Source organism: Pleurodeles waltl, chromosome 6 (assembly GCF_031143425.1).
Source record: "Pleurodeles waltl isolate 20211129_DDA chromosome 6, aPleWal1.hap1.20221129, whole genome shotgun sequence".
Classification (NCBI taxonomy): domain Eukaryota; kingdom Metazoa; phylum Chordata; class Amphibia; order Caudata; family Salamandridae; genus Pleurodeles; species Pleurodeles waltl.
Window position 1 is genome coordinate 1,531,918,676 of NC_090445.1, and position 26,984 is coordinate 1,531,945,659.

The 26,984-nt window shown below is 45.2% G+C and overlaps 1 protein-coding gene across 2 annotated transcripts in view; it reads right to left on the reverse strand.

Annotated features, from left to right (window-relative positions):
- AGRN (agrin) overlaps nt 1-26,984 on the reverse strand; it is a 591,795-nt gene that overhangs the window by 474,310 nt on the left and 90,501 nt on the right. The window lies entirely within an intron of this gene.

Here is a 26,984-nt window from a genome sequence, read left to right on the forward strand (position 1 = left end):
ACCTAACCACTGGGGGCTGAATCGGGGGTATGACTTGAGGACTCCACATTAATCACCAACAGGTACCTTTCAAGCAGTGAACATTTTGTTGTCTCCAAACATGTTATCCTGGCTCACCTATGGAGAGAGGAAATTGCTCTATGAACTCAGCATCATGGGAATTTGGCTGTTGTTCTTAGTTATAGTCCATCAAAGAACCATGTTGTGAGATGGAGAGTGTTGTGGTGGCAGCACTCTTTGTTGCTGCTCCCTTGTGCTTTCAAATTATAATTGACTATTTGAAATCCTGATGTTCACCTTGTTTGAATCCCACCCAAATGTCGAGTCCTTAGAAGGTAATGCACTACATTTTTCATTAGTAGTTATGCTTAATATATTGGCCTCTTTTGCTCATCCCGGTACCACCCCAAGTGCGGTGAATATATTGCTTACAAAGCAGTGCTGGTGCTGACCAGTATCACAAGCACAGGGGTGGAAAATTGGCCAGAGTACCTCTGTGATGAGGTGGGAAGGAGGCTTTTGAGGGAGACCAGAAGGATGAGAGGTGAATGGGATGTGAAGAGGGTGATGGGAAATTGTTGGGTATAGTGTGAGAGTTTGCGTGCACATAGGCCCCTAGCGCACACACACACTGGCTTCTCAAAGTGCATCCCAACCATGGCACTCAACATATTACTAAATATAGATTCCTCCTCCTGGTAGCTCTGCAGACTTGGAAACTTTGAAAGCACGCTTGTTGTTTTGTTTTTATTTTCACTGAATAGGGGCTGTGATAGAGCAGTATCCAAAGACTAACTCACCAATTCCAAATCATTTACATAAATAATGTATTTTGAGCATCAACGACCAAGGCCTCCGTAAACGTAGTGCACTTGAAAACATAGCGTTCAAGAATAACCTCAGTCTGTCAACCCCACTCTAATAACTTGTCCTAGTGACTGCTATAATCCTAGGGTGAGGGTCTACAGCAAACCTTAAACTTCCACTGTTTTTGTCTTGGGTACATCTACCCTTCGAACTGGATCCTACACGTCAACCTTACCTACAATGGCAGTCCAAGTGCACTATTACCTACACTAGCGTGTACAAAATAAATTATAACAGCAAGATTCTTTCCTATGAGCTGGCGTGAGGAATAAGCCTCATGTCCATCAGTGGTCAACTGAAACAGATGGGCATGTCTGAAGTGCGAGAAGTGAGGTCTGGAATGTAACTCTGTGCAATTTCAAAGGCAGACCCTGGGCACACTCTCATTCTACCTTACAGAGGGCGCGAATTCATCGAGAGGAGATTGCTTTCTTAATCACACACACCTTCAGAGACCTTTAGGATTACAGGAAGGAGAGGGGTAGGCAAGATGAAGTGTGGGACACTAGCGCTGCCCTCTGCAGCACTCGCAGTGCCCTGGGGGCTGTAAAGTGGAATCTGAGTTTAGTGGCTTTAATCGTGAATGCAATTAAAAGGAGTGCAGTTGTCAAATGACTCACCACGAGCACGCAGTATTGCACAGGGTTCACACCGTAGCACCCAGCATTCACACTGCACCATGCTGCCGATCCCACCACTAGTGCAGCCCACTGAAAACTCTGCAAGTCGGTTCCGGAGAAAATGAAACACTTCCCATTTAGGTTCAAAGGAAAAGCAACACACTCCCAACCACATAAACACAGGCCTAACATGTTACACCATGTGGGTGAGTGCTTCAACACCCCACATGAGGGTCGTAAGTGCTATTCAGTGATGCAGCCTAGATCACTAGAGAGTGTAGCGAAAGTGACAGAAATAAAACACAAAGAGAGGATTGTAGAAGAATCTGTTCCCAGGCTTTACCACGTCATCTTCACGTAGAGACACTCAAGATACCAAGGAATTCAATGTGATGTTATACTACAGAAAAAAGAGGCCGCCAATTATATTCGGTTCATCAGGGCTTATGAAGATAAACCAGCCAGCAGGCTCAGACATGCTGCCTGCAGATCTGACACCATATGAGCTCCAGGAGGAGGCAGGATTTGGCACAGTGCGGCCACTAAGCAGAAGCAATGCAAGTTAATTAAAGAGATTAGTGATCTATTTCATGAATCCAACATGTGCGCTGTAGAGACCTGCAGTGACAAACCTCGAGGTAACATCGACACGCTTCAGTAGTGCAGCAGCCGCTGTAGCACCGGGCCAGGTGTGAAGGCACCCCAATGATGCCACTGTTGTATTACCCAACCCGGAGAGGACAATCCATTGCCCAAGCTTCCGTTGGGTCCCACCGTACCCTTACAACACCGCTACTAGGACTTCTTCAGTACCTGCCAGGATTACCACAAAGTGCATTCCTAAAGCACTAGTCAAATGATCACAAAGGATTCAAGAATCTGCTGGGATCATGAAGGAATAAAAAAACTGCTATGGTCATAATATATTCAAAAAACTGCTGGGATCACAGAAGGTTCAAGAAACTGCTAGGATCACAAATGATTCATGACACTGCTTTGATCATAAAAGATTAAATAAAATGCTGGCTGGCACCCGAGCCAGGACACTAGGAATACCTACTGCAACTCCCCTTTCTCAGAAAATGGTAGTTGGTGCTATCCTGGTCAAATTGGCAGTGGCAGTTTCTCCATTATGGCACAGAAAACTTACACTTTATAAACTGGCCAATGGAGGTGACCATTTGAAGTACAGTGTCCCTCTTTCAGGGGTGAAGCCATTCTTGCTGCTGACTAGCAGCAGGAATGACTTGCCTAAACCAAAGTGCGCGTGTCAAATTGGACGGACTTGCGACAGCCAGCCCAACATGCGCATTTCAGCCGCAAAAACTGATACTCTAGAAGGCAGGAAAATTGAATAATATGATCCCAATAGCTCCAGGCATGAAGGCCTCAACAGAAGGGTTTCAATAATTATTGAAATAACGCAGTGCTGGTTGTTATTCCTAGAGAAAAACCCAAAGTGGTCTACAGGGAGTTTCAAGCAGACAGGTGGTGACAACTTCAGCTCTCTTTGATGGGTAGAGCTACCATTTTTAAAATGATTACCCTATCCAAATTCCTCTACCTGATTCAAAATACTCAGTGGTCTACGCATAACACTTTCTTTGATATATATATATATATATATACACACACACACACACACACACACACACACATATATATATTTATTATATATACATTCGATTAAACCTTATGCATCTTGCTTTTGGACAGGGTTATACTTAGAATTTTACTACAAACTCTCCAAATATCATTATATAGTAGGGGTATTTTATTACCGGGCATAAAGGTCTACTACTGGGCCTCCCAACAGATAATTAATAAAGTTAATTTGTCCCGAAGATGTCCTGGCAACAAGCTTAAAGAGGTCCCTGATGGAGGCAAATTCTTACATACATTAGATATGGGAAGCAGCATAGGCATTCCTTATTGGAACCAACAAAAACTGCATTGGTGGCATGGGTCAAAGCCACCAGATGTGAGGTGAAAGAAGAATTTGATTCAATCCACTCCTCTCTAGAAAAATAGGCTGAGAAGATTGGGGACATTTACAGGCTTTGGGAAATGGGATCTAATTAACCTTGTGGGACATGGTCAAAGGGGAAGATAATATAATTTCAAGACTTACAGACAGAGTAAGACCTAGCCCCCAACGAAGAATATAAATATTTGCAGATTAAACATGCCTTAGATGCAGAGTCAACAGATCGGGATAGTAGCCTGATATAGGCAGGATCCTAGAGAAAGTGATGACCAATAAAGCAGCATTGTTCCCGTATCACACTCTTGTTATTAACAGACCTGATAATCTATATAAACTCAGAAAGACATGCGAGGTAGACATTGGTCAAGTTGAGGACATAGACTGGGAGGCATCTCTGATACACCCCTATGAGGTGGTGCTAAGGGCCACACTGAGTTGTATTCAATTAAAGGGGCTCCACAGAGTACATTACAACAAGAGTAGGCTGTTTATGATGTGCAGAGAGCAGTCTCCCAAGTGTAATTTTTACAATGGTGCAGGGCACTTTCCCCAAACGATCTGGGACTGCCCTTCAAATAGAGAGATAATGGTAACTTATAATATCCTAATTAATGGTCCTATATACCCCCAGTTTGTCACATTAACTATTCCAAGTGAAGTAGGTCTACGTAAGTCACAGCTACTGGTTTTTACACTGGGATTAAAGCTGGCAAAAGGTGACATAGTACAATGATGGGGCAGCCAGTAAGCCCCAACCGAGGGCTTGTAGAAACCTGAAATGGCCACCTGTATGGAGGCAGAGAAAATGGTGTATGAGGCAAGGGGTTGAACCTGGACATTCGAGAAGGTGTGGCTGGAGGGCATACTACGGACTGTGTTGGGAACCCAGAAGCTCACTGGGCCTCCTCAACAGCAGGGGATTCCCATGTCGATGTTCTGGATTGTGGGTGAGCAGCGAGGGACGTTTCCTCCTCGGGTAAAAAAAGGAATAATTGAAGTTCTTGTCGTGAATAATATGTACCAGCAGATTGTACTGTCCCATATTTGTAAACATCCTGTGATGTCTTTTGTACAATGTGTACGGTAAAAAATGTGTTTAATAAGGTAGGAACGAGATGACCTACCTTCTGCAATTCATTCCAATACCACCACCTCTCTAGTATCGAGATCCTCAACTTCGACATAACAAGAAAAAAACCAGAGGAGCATGCAAGACAAGGAGCCTGAAGTAATTGGTCCCTGAACCTGAGTAAAAAGGCGATATACACTCTTGTTTCTAAAAAAAAAAGAGAGCAGATGAAATTAATTATCCTTTGGAGAATTCCTCTGTCACTTCCTGCAAAGAACTTTCTCTTCTGTATTAAAATGAACTGTGTTAAGTTTTGAGTATTCATATTGCAACTGCACATTTCCATCAATTGTGCATTCTCGAAAAGCCGACTGAGAATGGACTCCATCTTGGATCGGGAATTTGTGTTGACTGGAGTCTTTGTGGTCTTGGAAACACCGACATGGTATAAAACACCTCTAACTCCATCACTTTTCTTTAGTATCAATGACCCGCCCCCAGAAGTGGCCCGTGTTGATATACATAGTGCACCTTACAAAAAAGACCCAGCACGAAAAAATATATAGCAGGCAGCATATACAAAAATATAAAATACGTTTTTTTTTTCCTCAAGGGATCCACTCTAGGATGAACTAAGCAAATTATGGTTTAGGGAAGGCTGTTCTACACTACAGTCCTGCATTCTGCAGCCGACAAGTGACACAATGAGCCCTGAGAACAAGCTGTCCAGCTTGAGGAGCAGAAAACAGCACTTAGAAGCCAAAGCCAGTATTAAGCAGGGGTAAAGAGGGCAGAGCTAGCTGGCACTATGCTTGAAACCAAGTTGGGGTTTTTTCCCGCTTCAAGTGTGTTCCAAATTACTGCAGTACTCACTTGTGTAGTATTTGTAGGAGAGTGAGTGGTAGTAGGCACAGGGGTGGGGCAGGAAACATGGCTTCCCACATGAGACCACAAGGCGCATTGAAGCCAACAACATGTTTCATGCAGCTACAGAAGCTTGCTCTCTGCTGCTCCAGGCAAACCTGGACTTTATAATTAACCGCAGATTACTCTGCGGAGCCCCAAGGTGTGTATTCTGAAACCCACAAGTACAGGTATTTGTAGCTTGTCTTCGGGCCCGTAGGGCTAGAAAAAAAACTGGAGACAAACCACATAGCAGCATCTTCTAATACTACATCGAGTGGTGTGTGGGAAGCAGGATGAAGCATTTCTTGAAGGATTAAACTTCTACAGCACCAAGTATGAATGCAGGCACCACATTTATCCCCTATCTCTGCCCCACAGCCCCCTTGTAGAGCTCTTTACATTAGTGGCTGGCAATAATGGATTGCCCTCACTCCTTTACTCCAGGCCTCACTCACCTCAATAGAGCCCTCCGGCTTCCGCATCACTGGCCACATAAGGAATGGAGAGGTCTTCTGCTTGGACCCGTGTAGTGCACACTGTACAGCGATGGATACTTCACACGCTCCCCCCCTGATCCCACGACAGTCTCGCACAACCCTCACATCACTCGTGCTTCTCACAGATGTGGAGTCTTCCCCGATCCCCATGTCACTGGTACCGCACAGCTGTGCCAAGTCTCGGCCATTCCTCAAATGGCTGGTGCTTCACACTACTGTGGAGTCTCCTGAAATCCTTTAATCACCACAACACTACTACCTCATAACTGTGCCAAGCCTAGCTCATTCTTCACATCACTGCACTGATGCTTTACACAAGTGTGAAGTCTCCTTTTCTTCAATCCCCACATCATTTGTACCTCACACTTGTACCCAGGATTTAATTTGTAAAGAAAAACGTGCCGGTGCACAAAGCTCTCCTCTGAAACACGTGACTGCAGCAACTCAAAGTGGGAGCACCGAATACATAGGCAGTGTAATCCTAAAACCAACTCGGGCCTCTAATCAATTTACAGCCATTTCATGTCCCTTAAACTCAATCATGCAGCTTTCTGCTTACTCTCTTAGTGATGCTTTTCCGTCTTTCTCTCCCTCCGTCTTTTCTATATGTGTCTTTTGCTCGCAGTAATTGTCTGGTGCTGAAAAAGAAGTGCCTGTCCCCAAAAATAAGTGCCGGCGCCCCCCACCGGCAACCTCCGGCTCAAATTAAGCACTGCTTGTGCCACGTCTCGCCCATTCCGCACATAACTTGTGCTTTACACAGCGTGGAACCTCCTTTCTTCCAATCCACACATCACGTGTACCTCAACCTCACACTTGTGGCAAGTCTCACAGCACATCATTCCACACATCACCGAAGTCGCACCGATCAGTGTATTTATTAGCACGGCAGTGAACGGGCGCTCCTAGGGAGGGGGTGCACTTATTCAGAGATGGAACTATCACCCCGCCGCCCGCAAGCCCCCCCCCCTGGTGCTGCTGGGTGGTGTTAATTCTCTGCACACACCCAGCACCCGGGTAGCTTCTACAAAGGCCGCTACCCTTCCCGTCAGCCCCGGATGGGCATGACAGGCCCCCGGCAGCTCCACTGTAAATCCCATTTTCCACTCAGCAGGTGGGCCCCTTTCGCCCGCATAGACGGGGACATCTGTATTCCTGCAGCAGCCTTCCCAGGCTCGGCGCTTTTTTGTGTGCACAAGCCTCCTTTGCAAAACAGTCTAAGAACAAACACATTCAACAGGGTTTGTGCCTGCTGCATGGACAAAAGCAAGGGAGAGGCCAGGGTTTCTGCTCTGCCAGCACAAAGCAAAAACCCCCTGCAGGATGGGCAGCCTGGGAAGCTGCGAACAGTGCTCTGAGGCACGGATGCCCTGCGCCCCTGTTTAATGCTTCGAGGTCCTACGAGGTCAGCCAGGTCAGTGTGTGTATGGCCAGGCCCCGACACTGGCTCGAAGTCTACCACAGCCCCAGATGTGCTGGGTATTACCTATGTTCCTTATTAGATACGGGTTCAAATAATTAGTGATCTAATTCTACACACAGGCCCAGGAGGGCTGGATATTAACGATGTCCATACTAAATACATTTACAAAAAATTAATGGTCTAAATCTGGTTTGCTTATTTAGTCCGTGCTGGTCCTAATAATCAAACATGAGACCAGCCCTCTAGCACCGACCTTGGACACTCCTGGTCTCCCTTCAACGAATCATGCACATCCTGCCTTGACCTTGCCCTTGCCCCCAAAGCCCTCAGTCTCGGACTTGCACTTGGGAGAGGAGGAAAGCACAGCCAGAGGACGAGGCAGCCTCTTTCCAGGGCCAGGGCAAAGGGACAGAGCAGATCATATGTGACAGTGTCAAAAGACTGCATTCACCTACATTGTGGCCGAGGTCTGCATGTGTCCCAACAGCAGCGCTTAGTGTTCATGTCTAGATTGACGGAAGCTCGTGGCACTAGGGGATGCCCTAGGGGATTCAGCTACGGATCTCCTGGTGGCAATGTATACTAATGAACAGTCTAATCCAGCACAGTAGTAATTCTTACCATGGCACTCTCCTCATTGCGGCACTCAGGGCCGACTCTAGGGTGGTGCGACCCCTGCCAAGGCAGCAGGGCATCAAATGCTGACTTAGGGTGGGGCAGTGCCTAATTTGTAAATAACAAGGGGCCCGTGCTCAAAGCTCTCCTCTTAAACATGCGACTGCTGCAATTAAATGTGGGAACATGGAATACTGAGGCAGCGTAATCCTGAAGCCAACTCGGGCCGCTTCAATCCAGTTAAAGCCACTCCCTGCCCCTTCAGCTCACTCTTGCAGCTTTTCGCTTTTTTCCATTGTGACACTTTTTTGTTTTTCTCTTCCTCCGTCTTTCCCAAATGTGTCTTTTGCTCGCAGCAAATGCTTGGGGGCGAAGAATCAGCGCCAGCCCTCAAAAATAAGTGCCGGTGCTCAGCCCTGGAAACGACAAGCACAAATTAAGCACAGGGGTGGAGGTGCCGAGTTTGCAAAAAATTATGATTTTAAAAGCAGCTGCTGCAGTGTTCCATGCCGCCAGCAATTTTCAGGCAACAACAAAAATGTCATGACAACTCTGGTGATTAATGTTCTGCCTGGAGAGAGAGATCGAAGTTTTGAAGGGCACTATTAAAAGGTGGTGGTGAGGCAATCCGTGGCTGAGGTGGTCATGGGGGAGGCGCCAACAAACACTGTCTCGTAAGGAGCCCCCAGCGCGAAGGCCAGCCCTGGTGGCACTACTGCGGTGGAAGCCCGGGTGTTGGTCAGCAGTAGCTCTTCAGGAGGTATTTAAAGACTGCTCAAAATCCATGTGTGGTTTCACAGTAATCCATGTTGTGGGAGAGTCCGCTATACCCAACATCAACTCTCATAGGAAGTGTACAGAGCAGTGAAGTCAATGGGCAGCTCTACAGCCACTCACAGCACTATATACACTGGTGAACGCTGCCATGGGCTCAGCAAAACAAGGGCCACTTGAACTATGCAGCAAGGAAAGAACAATTGATGTTGCAAGGTTGAATAAATTATGCAGCAAGAAAAGGCAATTTATGCAGCACTAAGCGGCACATTTTGTAATAGCATTACTTCTTACTTTGCCATTGTTACACAGGTTAACACTGACTAGAGGTTTCACATCATTAGTACAGGTTTACCACTCAAATACACAATAAGCAACAAGAAAGGGGCCAGTCAACTTTTGCAAAGGGCTTTTGACCCATTTAAATTGCAATTTTTTTGCTTCAATCTGCAGATTATGTAGCAGATGATGGATTATGTGATATATGCAGCAAATCTACAATTATAAAGAAAACACTGTGGCCACAAAATCGTATAATTTCAGTGGTCCTGGCATTAACTTATAGCAACACTGTCTTCATAGAGTGGCAAGGTATAACACAATGACTCGTGGTGGCACCAGGCACTGGTGAAGTCTTCAAGCAAAGCAACTGAGCAGAAACGGTTCTGTATTCCTTATAGTAAAGTTTTAAGTACAATTGGTATGCCCAGGCCGGGCATGGGTCCCATCTCCCTTTGCCACAGAAACAAAGTTACACCAAACTTGAGAGGCCTAATTAGGCTGAAACTGGTCATAGGTTGTTTGTGTTCTGCTTTAGAAAGGACCTGGCTTGGCACTTCGTTTGGCCTGTCCCTACTGGAACAGCACCAAGGCCAATTTGGTCTCATCTGGGGTGGCATGATGGGCAAAAAAAAACCAGAAAACAATTGACTAGGATGCGGCACAGGATACCCTAACAACCATTAGGTGTGCCAACAATATCAAGGTGCAAACCGGGAAGTTAGAGAGGATAGTTTCATGTTTAGAGCAAAAATATAAATATAGCACCTATCGGTGGTCCTGGGCCTCTGTAGTTAGTTCACAAAAGGCCAGCTGTGTATTCAGTGCTGAATATAAATTATTTTATTCCTGCCTGCCACTGAACATTTTTTAGGGAAGATTAATTTGGTTAAAAAGTGGATGGCTCCACACTAAAAATAAATAATTACGTTGCACAAAATACATCTTTTAAAAATGTCAGAGCCAAAAATGCACAGGACTCTGCTCTACTGCTTGTGGTTCTAAGGTGGTCCTTTTCGTCCGTAAGAAGGCATTTGGAAGAATGTCCCCCCCACCACACAAACAGGGTATAATTTCCAATGAGCATAATATTCCATTTTGGGGAGGTTGCAAGCCACGCCCCCTCGGCTCACAAAAAGTGGCTATCGCACGTCGTGGTCCTCTGTGACCAGGCATTTAGCCTCCAAGACCTTCCATTTTGCAGCCTGCTGTCACAGCCCCAGACCACTTCTCAGATGGCTGACAGCTCTATTCCAGACAGGATCAAACACATAACTATGGGCCAGGGCCCAGAGGCGAGGGGCGGGGCTCTGCTGGCGAAAGAAAGACCCTCGGTCCACACAGTTTAAGCTTTCATTTTGGGCGGAAATCGGCCAGAAAAACAAATCACAGAAAAACAGTCGCCCTGCCCTTAAGTGTCCCCTTCAGCCTCCCTTTGTCTCGGTGACACATTACGACGGTTTCCACTCCTCCTCCCCCAAATATTTTGAGGCTAACTAAAAATATGAAAGAAAAGGGTTTTTATTCCAGCTTTAAAATAAAACTCTGGGGGGCTTTGTGACAGGAGATGAGGGTACAAAGCGCCCTGTGCGGAGCGGGCCAAGAGGACAGGAAGAGCGACTGTTCCCTGGCAGCGTCCCGGGTCATCCATTTTGGGCTTTGATGCTTCGACAGCAACAAAGCGTCCATTCTCCGCCGCCTCGGAGGCAGCGGCCATTCACGGCGTCGCCTCCCGGCCTCCTTCCTTTATTTCAATGAACTCCGAGTTCAATGGCCCGTTGCCTTTCATTGACATGAACTCCGGAGAGCAGACGGGTGGGAGGAGAGGACTTTGGTAAGGATGGGCCAAGAGGGGAGTGGGGGTGACCTTCCGCCCATCGATAGCCTGGAAGAGGCACCTGGCCAGCTTGGCTGCAGTCCTGCACACAAAGACCAGATGACCCGCAGGGAACGCGTCAAATTCAAATGGCTCCATTTCCAAAGGTCGCAGAGTCTCCCCTTATCTGGAACATGAGGTAGCGGAGGTGCCTGACCATTCAAGGTTCTTCTGCTGCAGGGGAACGTCAAATAGAAAAGACAAGTTGTCTCAGAAGCCATTCCCTGCCCAGTATTACAATTCCTCAGGTAGGCCCCCACTATGAGATCCAGATCTGTGCAAGAAGCTGATACATTTTTGGCGGCAACCACAGGATCCTGTGCTGGGACTGGGACCATGAGCTGACTGATGTATCAGGCATGGGTCTTACCACTCGCTTTCCTAATTTTTTTTTATTTTTTACAGTTTTTATGATTAGACCTTTATTTGTCAAATACGAGAAGTTAGATACAACACAGATCATGAGTGCAATTATGGGCAGACTAAATCCCAGAGGCCTTAGAAACGGTAAGATGGGCACCCTGTAGTACAAACTGCTTTAAGAAGATTGCATGTCTAAGAAATATTAATATGATTTCCAATGTAGTTTCCAGAGACTTTACCCGATTTTCCCCAAAAGATATGAGACTTGCTCTGCTGAATTTCGTATATTTTTCTGCAGCTTGGGACAGTCTCTTCCCAACACTGCTCTGAAGTGATACCATGAGCCTCGACGTACACTAGAATGTCACACTAGTGCAGAGTGGTGGGATATGATGATCTTCAGACCAATATGTAAGAGACAACGCTGCCAAGCCAGGGAAAGTGGAAGCCGCTGGAATGATGAAGACTCTGGTGCAGTGGAAAAGAGGAGAAGTTAATGTTATTAATATTATGGGGGAAGGTCGGCATCAATACTAAAAACACAAGCTATATCTGCTCGTATGAAGCTCCCAGAGGCCACAAAGCTGTACAATGTAATATAAAGTAAAGCGAACACAAACCCAACTCTGAAGAGCTAGCAAAAAGGAGGCTGAGCTCGCTAGTGTAAAGGTCCAAAAAGCACGTGCCTGCTGAAGTGCCTGGTGAATGCAGGCCCTCCAGGACTTAGAACAACCAAAAAGCATCACAGGTCATAGGGCAAAAACAGCAGCTCTCTACAAAGCCATGTCTGTGCAAAGGTGCTGGTGGACAGAAGTGTGCCAAGCACACCCCAGACTGGCGAGGAAAGTTCTCCACAAGGGGAAAAAGAAGTCTGGGATCAGACAAATAGGGGCCTCTGAGCTGAACCCCACAATGGAGCAGTAAAAAATGTGGCATCCCAAGCATCTTTAGAGGAAGGTAGAAGAGTGTCCCATGCAACAGAGGGCAATAGAAAAGCTGGTGTCACCCACTTAAACTATTGTCCCTGGTGTAGATTGTCATGACTCCATTGAAGGCTGCATTCCCACCCTTCTCTCCCAGCCAGCCAGGCTCCTACTTGGCTAAATCTCCTGCGTATGAAGTCTTAAAGCATCTCAATTAGACAGCTCGACATCTCTGTTCACCAATCAGCAGATGGCACTCAGCAACACCTAAACAGTTCCACAATTGAGGATATTGTATAGTTCCAGTAAATGAGTGTTGTATTAAGGACTGGATGTCCAAGCAGTAGATTTCACATATTGTACATCGAGAGCAAAAAACAGACTTGTAGATGAGACATCTTTGCAGGGTTCAAGTTTCTCTTCCTACCTCCGCTGAAGTCTCACCAGTAGATGAGCAGTGTCTTTGCAGAGTTCAAGCTTCTCTCCCTGCCCCTGCTGAAGTCTCACCAGAAGATGAGAGTTATTTTTGCAGTGTTCAAGCTTCTTTGCCTGCCTCTACTGTAGGATGAAAGTTATCTTTGCAGGGTTCAAGCTTCTCTTCCTCCTTCTAATGAAGCCTGACGTGGATTAGACAAGTATGCAGAGTACAAGCTACTCTTACTACCACCCACTGCTGAAACCTGACAACTTAATGTTTTTTCAATGAAGGCAAGACACGTTCATTAGAGACAGTGCAACTGGAATTATGTGGCAGAAGAGGACCAAATGATGCAGTAGAGTGTACTCAATTATGCAGCTAATAAAGGCAAATTATGAGGCATAATGTGGCACAATCGTGATAGTTCTAACTCATTATGTTGTAATTTTACAGATGTTAATACAACCGCAGCAAAAGCTGCACCTCATTAGTACCAGCCAATCTTTGTGTAGGATCTTCCACTGCTCAGCAACAATGCCTTGATGCATTTTAGTAACTTTTTATCTGTTAGAGCTACAAACTAAGTTTTTTGCTAAAATCTGGAGATTACGCAGTCGATGATGGATTGTGTGGCAATTGTAGCAAATTATTAACCATTCAAAAAATGTTTCAGCCACAAAACCGCAAAATTCCAATAGCGCCGAGTTTAGAGTAGTGCTGTAATATCCTGCCTGAAAATATGCTCCTAAAAAGGTAGATAGTGACGTAGTGGCCGTATTCCTTTACCCACAGCAGATAAACAATACTACCCCAGTGAGTCTGTGGATACCAATAATTGCCAGTGGATTCACATCAACAAGAACCAGTTATTGCCCAATATCAAGAGCTACAAAATCTGCAACCTCCAAGCAGGCTGAAGTAAAAGACCTGCTATCCAAATAGAATGGAAACTTTGCTCTTCTCTGCCTATATTATAGTTTCAGAAAAGTGTTGAAAATACATTTGTATAAGCCATCTCTGTTGGCAGGATCGCCAGGCCTTCCTCCAAACCAGAAGAACCTGGATTATAGTTGCCCCTCCATCCACACCGTCTCTTTTCTACCAGCAGAAACACAAGCCTGTTCTGCCCCTCTATTACTTGTGTTTTACTGTCCCAACTTAGATTCACCGAATGTACATGTATCTTAAGTGCTTATCCTGAAATTCTGGAATGGATCCAGCCCTTCTGGGAGAATGCTGAACCCTATTCATTCACCATGCCCTATGTTTTTTGAGTGGGCAATTATAGTTACAGTGATTGTTCACCAAGAAGTCAAGCCACCCTATAGATGTACCGCCATCAATACGTAAATCAACTAAAGAATATTTACCCAATTTTAGCATTTTACTGAAAGTAGCAGTGGGGAGCAGAACCTTCACCCCCGAATGGATCTGAATGCATGCACTCCGGTGGCGACTGTGTATTCAGTGTTTCCCAAACTGTGATGAGACCCACTGACCTGGCTCTTCGAGCAGCAGTAACCCCCTTCCCCTCGCGCCTTGAGCCCCTCACGGGTGAGTAGCGCGCTTTATAAATGATTTTGATTTGATCTGATTTGATTTGATGGATCCTGAGCCTATTTTTTATACAAAAAATTTAAATACCTGTAAATGAACTGTTGACTTCCAGCAGTTAAGAAATTTAAAATGAAGCACCATTTTTTTAGAATCCCGAAGTGTAATGAAAATAAACCTTTTAATAGGATCCAAGCCAATGAAGATAATTTACTTGGAAACGTACAGATTATAACTATTCACTGAAACCCAATTTTCATACTATCGTTTGTGTGTAACATAGTTTTATCAGTAAAACTGTATGTCTGTGCACATTTTGTGGCCATTTCAATGGAAAATATGCTGTCAGTAATTGTCGATGCTCACACACACACAAAACACACACACGTTTAGCCACATTAAAAATGTGCCCACCTTATGCCCATTAAAGCTAGGTGGCTAGGAAAAGTTTGTTATTCTAAAAATGAGGTATTCCTTCTAAAACTTTGGGAAGCACTGTTTCACACAATTAATAATGGAAAAGTACCTTTTTCTTTTTAAACACACACTAGTTCTCACAACAGTTTACCAGATTATATATAAAAAAATCCTAGGCAGCCCCCTGTGATCTTCCAAAGCGACTCCTCGCATTACACACAAAGGATTTAATTTTATGGTTGGTGCGAGAGCAGGTAACATCTTTGGGAAAAAAACACAGTTTGTATGTATTAGGAGCCATTTGTATTAGCGTGACTTGAACTGAAGTGTGTTGAAGGGGGGATTGGGTCGTATAACAATATATTTAAAAAACATCAATTCCCAATTCTGTGATTTATGGGAGATTACAAATTAAATTCTTGACAGGAATTGGGAAGGGGTCTGGTGAGTCTTTTTTCGGGTATTTGGAAAGATGTACGCAACAGTGCTTCAAAGTGCATGAATGCGCATTTCGAGCTGAGCTCCCGGGGTCTCGGAATGTAACACCGGGGTCAAACGGAAGCAGCACATGTTCACCCCAGGAACACCGGCGCGTGGGGCCTCGGCAGCATTACATGTGACTGCGCATTGATATATGAATTGTTCCTCGACGTGCCTCACGGTGGGAGGGCGGGACGGATCATGCTGATCGGGCTACGGATCTATTTACTCAAAGATGCCTCTCTAAATACTGGTATTTAAGATTTTCTGTTTTAGGCTTGGTGTCAGTTCAGCACACATCCCCTACAGCCAGATTCTCAGATACATTAGTACATTTCTATACCTTTACGGTTTCTGTCTCGCGAGCAAATATTTTTGAAATCCCAAATATTTTCAGGAGTCCTGCGGAAAATGGTTCGTGAATTCCTATCAATGTCGATAACTGTCCATAGTATGATCAAAATATGCACAAATTGCCTTCGTGTGAGCCAGTGCTTAATTTGTGCTTTTTGTTTCCGGTGCTGAGCACCAACACCTATTTGTGAGGGCTGGCACTTATTTTTCAGCCTCAAGCGTTTACTGCAAGCAAAAGACATACATGGGAAAGACAAAGGAAGAGAAAAACGAAAAAGCATTGCACTGGTGTGGGCGCAGTTGAACTTCAAGTTTTTTTTTTTTTTTTCACCCCCCCACCTCCTTCTCCCCGGGGAGATGCACCCCATCCAGTCCCGGTTTCCTGTTCCGCGTGCAGCCTGGATTCCAATGTGGTTCTCCCCTGGTCAGGAACACCTCTTCAGCTGTTCTCAGGATGGGAATGGATGGTGGAGAATTGTGTGAGCTCACACTGAGTTTGTCTGTGTTCCCGAACGTTTCGTTCGTCTCCAACCGATTAAATCTACTATCTGCCCTTCTCCGAATATTTCCTTAAGCAACATATTACACCACACTGGGGTAATATACACAAGAGTATAACCAGCCATTTGCGTATATAAAGTTCAACATAAACGTGCATGCGGCTCTGTGAATATCGCTTTGGGCCCCCGCCCTGCCTTCTGCACTTCAAAATGGTTGGGGTGTCTCCAGCTTAGGTGGACCGGTCCCAGCGTCTGCAGCTTCGGAGGAAGGATCCTAGGAGAAATAGTCCAAGTTTGTGCACCCCTACAGTTGCGGGAGACGGGGGGGGGGGGGGGGGGGGGGGGGGGGGGAGGGTGATTTTAGTGTCTGCACGAATGCAGCTTAGGTGAAATGGTACCAGCGTGTGCAGCTCAGGAGAAGTGGACCCGGTGTCTGCATATCCGAAGTGTAGGAGAAATTGACCCAGTGTCTGCAGCTCAGGAGAAGTGGACCCGGTGTCTGCAGCTCATGAGAAATGGACCCGGTGTCTGCATGTCTGAAGAGTAGGAACAATGGACTCGGGGATTGATTGACTGAGATTAAGAGAAATGGACCCAGTGTGCATGTCTAAAGAGTAGGAGAAATGGACGCAGTGTCTGCGGCTTAGGAGAAATGGACCCCGTACCTGCAGTATAGAGAAAATGGCCCTGGTGAAGTTTAGGCAAAAAAATCCTAGCAGAATTGGTGCCGTGTGTTCGCAACTGATGAGGCCCCCCCACCCCCCTCCTCCCCAGTGTCTATAGCTTTGTGGAAATGCCCACAGTGTCTACAGCTGGGAAAATCCCATACTCACCAATGGACAGAAACTGTACACTCATCGGGATTCCTAGTCTGCAGCTAATGGGAAGGACAGAGAGTCCATAGTTTAAAGGAAGAGAGCCAGTGACTGGGACTCCTGAGAGAATGCTACAGTAGACCCAGCGTGCTACGCCTGACAGAATGATACAGCAGATCCGGTGAGCTATGCGTGACAGAATGCTACAGTATATCCAGCGACCTATGCCTGACAGGATGTTACAGTAGATCCAACATGCTATGCCTCACAGAATGTTACAGTAGATTCGGTGAGCTATACCTGACAGAATGTTACAGTGGATCCAGCCAGCTTGTCTGACAGAATGTTACAGTGGATCCGGTGAGCTATGCCTGACAGAATGTTACAGTGGATCCGGTGAGCTATACCTGACAGAATGTTACAGTAGATCCAGCCAGCTTGTCTGACAGAATGTTACAGTGGATCCGGTGAGCTATGCCTGACAGAATGTTACCTTAGATCTAGCGTGCTATGCCTGACAAGAATGTTACAGTAGATCTAGTGTGCTATGCCTCACAGAATGTTACAGTAGATCCAGTGAGCTATGCCTGACAGAATGTTACAGTAGATCCAGCGTGCGTGGTCTGACAGAATGTACCAGTAGATTCAGTGAGCTATGCCTGACAGAATGTTACAGAAGATCTAGCGTACTATGCCTGACAGGATGTTACAGTAGATCCAACATGCTATGCCTCACAAAATGTTACAGTAGATTCGGTGAGCTATACCTGACAGAATGTTACACTAGATCCAAAGTGCTCTCTCTGACAGAATGTTACAGTAGATACATGGTGCTATGCCTGACAGAATGTTACAGTATATCCAGCATGCTATGCCTGACAGAATGTTACAGTATATCCAGTATGCTATGCCTGACAGAATGTTACAGTAGATCCAGCCAGCTTGTCTGACAGAATGTTACAGTAGATCCGGTGAGCTATTCCTGACAGAATGTTACAGTGGATCCGGTGAGCTATGCCTGACAGAATGTTACAGTGGATCCAGCCAGCTTGTCTGACAGAATGTTACAGTGGATCCGGTGAGCTATGCCTGACAGACTGTTACAGTGGATCCGGTGAGCTATGCCTGACAGAATGTTACAGTAGATCCAGCCAGCTTGTCTGACAGAATGTTACAGTGGATCCGGTGAGCTATGCCTGACAGAATGTTACCTTAGATCTAGCGTGCTATGCCTGACAAGAATGTTACAGTAGATCTAGTGTGCTATGCCTCACAGAATGTTACAGTAGATCCAGTGAGCTATGCCTGACAGAATGTTACAGTAGATCCAGCGTGCGTGGTCTGACAGAATGTACCAGTAGATTCAGTGAGCTATGCCTGACAGAATGTTACAGTAGATCTAGCGTGTTAAGCCATGCCTGCCTTTTGTTTCTCAGTGGACATGGAGGCAAAGGAACAATGATGTGGTCTGCAGTCAGATCTTCTGTAAACATGCGTATATTGTCAGAAAAGCAAAAACAGTTCCACAAACAGAACAAAGTGGTTGTTTAAGTTACCCAAAGGAACATGTTTTCCATGTATGTAGGTGGATATTTATAAAGAGCAAATTTAGCTAGAGCCAACGAAGAACTGTAAAAGGCCAGTGCAACTAGAGTTAATATTCAAGGATATTTGCAGAGTTGAGGAGAGCGAATTACTAAATTAAAGGAAGTGGTCTGGCCTTTCCAAAGGTGTCAGGCCTCTGGGCATTAAGTGGTCACTGACCGGGGCGGAAGACATCCTTTCAGGAGGAGTCCAATTACTGCTTGCCAAGGTAAAATGTTCCAGGAATGACATTTTGTTGTGAGAATTGTTCTGAGAATGATCATGAACCAAAGTTGGGTCATCATAGTGGTACCAAATGTATGGTCCTGTACCTCATAATATGATTGCTACTATTACTACCTTCACATGGCTGAATCAACCACAGTACCTGTGGCTATTGATGGACCTACTGTTTTCCACTAAGAACAGGTACTTAGAAGTAGGGTCCAAAGGGATCTTTAAATGGTAGCATCTCTGGAACAAGGAGGGCTGGAGAGTGGTACCTTAAAATCTGGATTAAAGTGGTATCACATATGAGTCTTGGAAATCAATGGTACACGCTCCCAAAGTCAAGGAACTGGCTACAGCAATGGCTACAGCTATGCAGTCTCACCAGAGACAATCCTAAATTATTTCTTGTAGGTCCTTGGGCCTCTTTCCCTGGGGAGAGTTTTGGTTCAGTTCTAGACAAATGATCTGTGAGGTCGCTGGGGGTTATGTTCCTCAAATTTCACTACAATTATCTCTGTTTAGGCTTCAGGCCTAGCAGCTTTTCCTCTTGGTAAGAAGTTTGTTCTCCATGCACCAAGTTGTTCAGCTGCCTGTTAATCCAGGAACTTGGAAAGAGCAGGGCTTTCATAGAGTCCTTATCTTGTTTCCATCCTGAGGAAAAAGTAACATTTCTGGCCAGGCATCAGTCTTTGATGTTTTGGCACAGGTTCTCCAGAAGACAAGAGAAATATAGCCCACTGGCAAAAGGGGAACAGTGCTGACCAAAAACAGGTTCCCCGTTGAGAAGCAATGGCCCATTATGTCAGGCTATCCGGTTTAAAAAATCAAGTTCAGCCACCTAAAGATATATTAGCTAGCTCCATGGGATTTCACAGGCCGGAAAGGGCAGACAACAATTAGTCAAAGAAATTACCATTCTCGGAGACGAAGGGCAGAATCCCAAATGTGGGTCGCTGATTTCCAAACAGCGATATACAAAGAAAAATAAAGTTAAAAGCCACAAAGGGCAACGTGTTGTGGATTTTTTGCCTTCATGCACAACACAAAATTCATGACATACTACATATATGCAGACAGAAGTGCAGTACTGCAGAAACAGATTACCAGGCGGTTTTTACTCAAAGAGGCTCAGTAGTCTCCTCTTGGGTTGGTATGAGTAAACAACACAACACCTCTTCCCCTCACTAGATTGTCAGCTGCCACAAACCATCCGACTTGCCACAGCCCGATTTGAGTGGAGAGTAAATACCGTCTGGTAGGACCGGAGTTTCACTTTAGGTGTAGAATCCAGCCAACAGAGCCTTGTGCAACATCAATGGGCTCACGGATGGTCAACCACACTGAATAAAACCAGGAACAATAAGGAAGAAGCATCCCTAGAATCAATCTATCACATTAAATCAGACACTAACAGGGAACATAGTAATTACGATATGGTTGGACTAGAAGTAGGAAGCACTAGACCAGATGAGTCGAGAGGTGTGCTATGAAAACTGAATACCTAGTACTGGAAAGGAAATGAACAAAATTATTCTGTATAAGCTCAAGATTTGTTCCTATCAAGTCTGTGTCAGAAGAATACGTAAATGATATTGTAACACACTGGCCAGTCACCCCAGTGCTAATCTGTTTCCCAAGAACATAAAAATCAGAGAATTGTTGCTTATCCAATGCTATCAAGAACATGACCGCTTGCAGAACACATACACAGCAGCATTAACCTATTTATATTTCCACTTGTTAGTGTGTTGTCTTCCTATAGATGAGACACAATGTCCATCCTTATTACATGCTGTATTCAGGTAATAAATTCCATTTAGTTGATGTATACATGCTTTAAATCTCAGTCAAACAATCATATCCTTGATGCATTCTTGCGAACTAGACCAGCTAACCTTTATGAACTTTTGATACTCCATTGCAAATAACAATAATTATAGAAAATATTTTTTACGTTGAAAAATTATGTGAATAGAAAAATTCAACATATCAAAAGGTGGTGTTGGTTTAAGGCCCCCTATCTGAACTTGAGTCAAGGACGTTAAAACAATTACTCATATGTGAGCATCTGTAGATATTATGTACCATGATCTGATAATTTGAATTTGTTCTCAGGAATAGTGGTTCCCAACCTGCCATACGGAGACCCCTGGGGGTCCCCGAAGCCTCCTCAGGGGGTCCCAAATAATTAAGTAATATTAACAAAAAAACAAAGTGTATATAAAGAAAGTGGCTAAATGTATAACTGAAAATAGTAAAACGTACTGTAAATGTCAAGAAATTTAAAATTGGAGGTTAAAAATTAAATTAGCGTCTTCAGATGTATATGTGGGAGCAGTACAGGTGCATCAAACAGAATATAGTATGGACGATGTGTTGCTTCAATTGAATTTAGAAAAGCTCCAATCTTCCCATTTGTTGCACCTGGCCCTTTTTGCAGGGTCATCCCCAGTCTTTTTGCCTCCTTCCTCCTAATTTTTCTGAACAGTTTTTGTTGGCTTTAGGACTCTGGGCACTTTACCACTGCTAAACAGTGCTAAAGTGCATATGCTCTCCTTGTAAAATTGTACTGTTGATTGATTTATCCATGATTGGCATATTTGATTTACTGGTCTGTTAAGTCCCTAGTAAACTGCACTTGAGGTGCCCAGGGCCTGTAAATCAAATGCTACTAGTGGGCCTGCAGCACTGGTTGTGCCACCCACATTAGTAGCCCTGTAAACATGGCTTCAACCTGCCACTGCAGTGTCTGTGTGTGCAGTTTTAAACTGCCAATTTGACTTGTTAAGTGTACCCACTTTCAGAAGAGAAATAAAGACCTGGATGTTCAAATGATAATTTCTCCATGCAACAGCATACAACTCCAGCGCCTCGAGACCCTCATGAGTGATTTGCTGAGCTCTATTAATGTTTGACTGATTGCTTTTGATACCAGTTGACATTGCTTACCTGCGAACTCTCCACCTGTACAAAAAAATCACCATCCCTATCTAATTAGACATATCCATGAGCATTTAAACTTCCCCTTCCCTCACCCCTTTTGTCTTTGTAATTTTTTTACTTCCAATTCTTCAATAAGATCCAATTAATTACTGGACAGAACATTAGTGGAGAGTGTTCCTTCAAAAATAACAGGACACCAACAACCAATCTGTCCTTAATGCAACATCAATTGAAAAAATCTCTCTCTCTCTCTCTCTCTCTCTCCTCTCTCTCCTTCTACTGTTTATTTAGGTTTTCATCCTGGTCTGCTTAAAGTACATTTTCAGATTAATGCAGTTTAAAGGCAATACCCCATGTTATTTGCACTAATTAGAATCATATTTTCCTGTGATGTGCATTGAAATGATTTCTGTGTCTATCTTAAGTTCAATTGCCTGCTAGGAAGTAACCTTACTATTATTAAAATTATATATGATGTTCAATGTATTTTCTTTACAGTTTTTTTTCAAGTGAATGGCTGCCATATGCACGTGGCAGTATGTTTTTGTCTTCCAATTTTTGTGGCATAGGCTTGCAACAAAAATAAAAAGATAACGAAAAAAAGACATTAAATCAGGGTGGAGGACTACTTTTCCTTGCTTGCACTGGGGCGCATGCCACCCTTGCTAGGCCACTGAGGAAAAAGGCTGGAGATGGAAAGAATGTCACATCTTAGATGCAGAACTGGACATAAGAAAGAGACTGGCAGGAAGGCCTGGGGTTAAGGTGCGCTGTGTCACACTCCGGCCCTTTCTGTGTGGTTTTAGAGGGAGCCACCGAGGATCGTGTTCAGGGCCTGACCACTTTGTGTAAAGTTAAATCCCAGGAAGCTGTCGCAATGCGGGTCAGATGCCAGTATGTCTGTCTTAAATGACAACTGGCATTTGCATGCGTCTCTTTTGGCTTGTACCAGGCCCCCAACCCATGGAATCAGGGATGGAGGACATTCTGGTCACAAAGGATAACAGACAGGAAGGCCCGGATTAAAACTGGAAGATCTAGTTACATTGGAAACATATCCGACTTAACTGGCACCGCATGGGCATGTCCGAGTCAGGGCATGCCGCTAATGTCTGCCCCCCCTCCAACCAGTCTGCTCCACTCCAACCCACCACAACAACACCCTCAGTGCACCAGTACCCTCTATCCTTGGGGCATGTACAGCTCGTACCTCATCTGTGACTAATTCGGAGCTGTGCGGCCCTACACTTCAAAGCTCCAGTTCTAGGCACTCGTACAGCTCCGCCAGTGCACCTCCATTCTGAATTGCAGCACCTTCAATCCAAGCCCCAGGGGCCGCAGTACGTTCTGCCAATGCACGTCACTGGTGACTGACCACAAGAACTTGGACCAGTATTTAGTACTGCACACGCAGCTCCACCAATGCACTCCGTTGTGGACCTGCACAATATCAACAGGAAGTGTGCTGTGATCATATGCACGGCTCAGTTATCAAACCTCATGCTAGCATGCGAAAATACCAAGTCAATGTGTGGCAAATTGCTTGGCCATGTATACAGGGCCACCCAGTTCTTTACCCACTGCATATATTGTACATTGGATTCTCCAACAACAGCACCATGTTGAGGCAGACTCAGGACTGCAGGAACAGTCACTCACAAGTCACCCAGCCACACAACATCCCATCTGCAACCCTTATCATCCTGGGAACTGTCTGGATCTACACAAAGTGACTCTAATCCACGTGCGACACAGGAGATCTTCGGGCTCATTGTGAAAGAGTGTGACCCTGTGACACTCAAACGAACCGTCTCTTAGGGGACATAGTCTTTGCAGAGGTGAGGCGCTCGTTCAGCATGGAGGGGTAAATCCAAATATGCCAGTTATAGGATACGCCTAGAGGTTAAAATGCGTCAACTACCCAAGCCTGGTGTTATGGTAAACTGTAAGCAACCCAGACACAAAGAAAAAAGTGCATCCTCAGGATTGGCTGGGAGTGCCCAACCAGGGTGCTCCCAGGCAGACTGGGAGTCTGCTCTCTCCAGCCTGGCAACACAGTGCGGGGCTGGAGAGAGCACACAGCGCATGTGTGTTTGGTTGGCCCAAGACGGCCGGCCAAACATACACGTGCAGTGAGCCCCCTCAGTGCCTGTCACAGCCTGTGGCCCGACCCTTTTACCAGAAAACTATAAACACTGCTTATTATCGTTTTTTGGGGAAAAGGTTTGCAGCTGCTGCTATTGGCGGGGAGGTGGGCCATGCCTGCTTACCATTGGTAAATTGTACACATATGGCATTCGTCTGACGGCCCCTCCAGAATCAAAGTTTAGAGGTGAATGGCACAGCGGGTCTTTACCAACTCGTTCGGGCCACGAAGGCCTAGCGGCGTGGATCTCCGCTCACCTTGTGCAGCCCTACGAGTTCCCACACTGTGGGTGAGGAGGTTGTGTGTGCCTGTCCGACCCTCCCTCTCTAGAGCACCTCAGAAGAAGTAGCTTAAACAATTAACGACCTCAGCGACAGATGTCCTGGGAAGGTGGAAGCAGGGTGTGCCTACCACCCCTTCCGCGGGCCCCGCACCGGGATGATTACAGGTACCTCCTGCCACCTGCCCAGCTCAATAATTGATGCCTTGTGTATGCGACGCCCACGCCAAACCCCATCAGTAATGCCAGTTTACCTTAAACAGGCAGAAGTGCAGGGACATCCCGCATCTGCTGTCAAACTCTAATCTGTCCTAAGCATGCGGAAAACCCAAGAATTAGTAACACATACGTGAGGTCTAATTTAAAACATATGTGCGGGCTGCAACGCGGACTGCCGAGTGCGGCCATACGTAGAGTGCAACAGCGATCCCGCAGGGACAGCAGTCTGAAAACTCTTCCTCCCGCCTTTGCCTATGTAAGATGGGAGACTTAACTGCAGATGTAAAACGAGATCGGAATAGAGTCACTGCTTAAATAAAGTATGAGAATTTGCACACTTTTCCTGTTATGCTACCTGATGTGTACCACGCCTGGGTGCAATTTTATTTACATAGTTTACGCCAGCGCAGTCTCGTGTAGTTTCAAACACTTGGCTTTAGGCCTGTTAGGTGAAACGCTCGACTTTATGTCATTACCCCACGTCGCATAATTGAGATTTCGTTCAAGTAAAAATCCTATTGCGGGAGCAACACAAATGAACAGAACATAAGTGTCGGCTCTTCACATCACATTCAATTTTACCCTTCTTTTTTTTTAAATGTAAAACGTAACATGCATTGGCTGCAAGGATGTATTCTGCACCACAAAACATAGTGCAAAATGGCAGACGTGTTTTTTGCGTTATATAATGTAATTTCATGTATTTGTTTGGACTGTTCGCATAATTTCCACAATGAAAATTACGCAAATTTCGCCTAGACCTAGTGTGGCCAGGTTTGCCGCACAAACGACTCTTTCATATTGTAAAGTGGAACAAAGCACCTACAGTTCATATCAACCCTTCTATGGTAATGCTTTAATTACTTACCTCCATTCTCCACCACTCCCACTCAATGCTGATCTTTTAATTCCTTACTGAGAGAGGTCCACGCCTGGAGATCTGTAATCCAGTCTTACAAATTAATCTAAACCTTTTCATATTTCTAGCCCCACCCTCGATTGTATCAGACAGCTACAAGACCTTTAGTCCCAAAATCCAAATACTTCACCACCTAAACTATGTACCACACAAACAGCCATGTGGCTGCCTTGAAGATGCCCAGGAAGCCACCCACATCTGCTCAATCTTCCCTTAAACACTTGTGAGGAAATCCCTTCCTGCCTTTCAGTATGCAGTGAAGACCATAGTCCAATCTATCAGGGGAAGAAACTGTAAGTTCAAAAGTTCTTCTAGTGGAGTTAAAAATAAAATTACCAACAGATGCAGCAAATAAACACTGCGGACATCCAAAATCTACGCTGCCAAAGCCACATCTAGTTCAAGAATCAATGAATGAAGAATATGTATGCATCTAAAATCTAAAATCAAGGTGGTTACATAACAGGGAACCCCTTTCTTACAGGTGTTATACTGATGTCATTGCCACAAAAATATCAGTTCTAGGAGGCAGGAAAGTCAAAGCTACCTATTCCACTATTCAAAACTGGGAAAGCAGGTTGATGGGGAGGGAAGGTGGGGTTACAACATGTAAACCAACGGAAGTTTTCACAGGAATGAAAACTCAAGGAGCTGGAATTTGGAATGCTGAACCAACTCAATCAGATGGGGTTTAAGGATCCTGAAAGGCAATTTCTGTATTCTCAAAGTAAAAACACTCAACGCCATTGCAAAACCACTTAGTTTCACCCTCTCCGAATCAGGCCCTTAACTTAGAATGTGTAGCCTGGAATCTGAATTCCTGATGGACGACTGAAGTGGACCTACATTGGGAGTGGCTTTCTTCCTCTGGGAAATGTAGACCATTTGTAGGATACGTCAGCAGATCAGAGAGCTGCTCCAAGTAAATGCTTTTGCCCTCTCCTCCTTGAGGATGTTGGAATAAAATGCAAGCAGCAGCATGCCGGGAAAATTGTGCATGCATCTACCATGCACAGGAAGTATGCTTGCACCCATTCCACCCTGTCTGCAAAGAGCAGAGATCAGATGCATGGCTTTGGGTCCTTGTGATGTGCCATGCAGGCACGGTGCTATCCATCACCCTTCGCCAGAGCTGGGCCTCAAGATGGCGTCCATAGAACAGCCTCCATGGAGGCTCCATAGCAGATGCTCATGCCTTCTCTTCTGAACAGCTCTGATGACCCAGCCCAGGAAAGATGGCAGCACACAGTACACCATTCTCAACAAACGTGTGCGCCACAAACAGGATGTCTTCTTTTTGTTCGCCATTTCTACTTCCAGCTTTACCAAAGGACAGGCGCATGTCAACTCTTGCTCCATTGTTTACCTCAAAGAGGAGGGATGCCCATTAACCTCATACTCAAGAACAAGACTAAGCCTCTGTGAGAAATGCCAACACTGAAAGTTATAATAATAATGTAACCTTTATACCTGCACCATGATGCAACGGTATCACTAAAGATTTGCATTTCCTCATCTCTTCACCTGCGTGTCCCTTTGAGCAGCTATTTCCGGGCCCCACACATTCTTATTGCATAATACAGCAGCATTTATATAGTGCTTTCTACCCCTGTATTGGGCGCTGAAGCACCTGCCTACCGGAGTAGCGTGCTACACCACGTAGGGTGTGTGAATGAAAGGAGGTTGTTTTTATTTTGATTTGATGTGGGAAGTGTTTCCGTGTCGTAGCCACCGAGGTGCGGTTATTTGTATTAAATCAACTACAAATCATTAGACAACCTGCAGTCCTCATACAATGCTGACCCCCTCACAGCAGTGAGCAGACCTGCGTTCACACCACATGCATTTTCCTAGTCCTCCACAAAGTCCTTTCCCTCTCACATCATCAGATCTCACCCCGAAGGTGAAACAGCATTATCTAATAA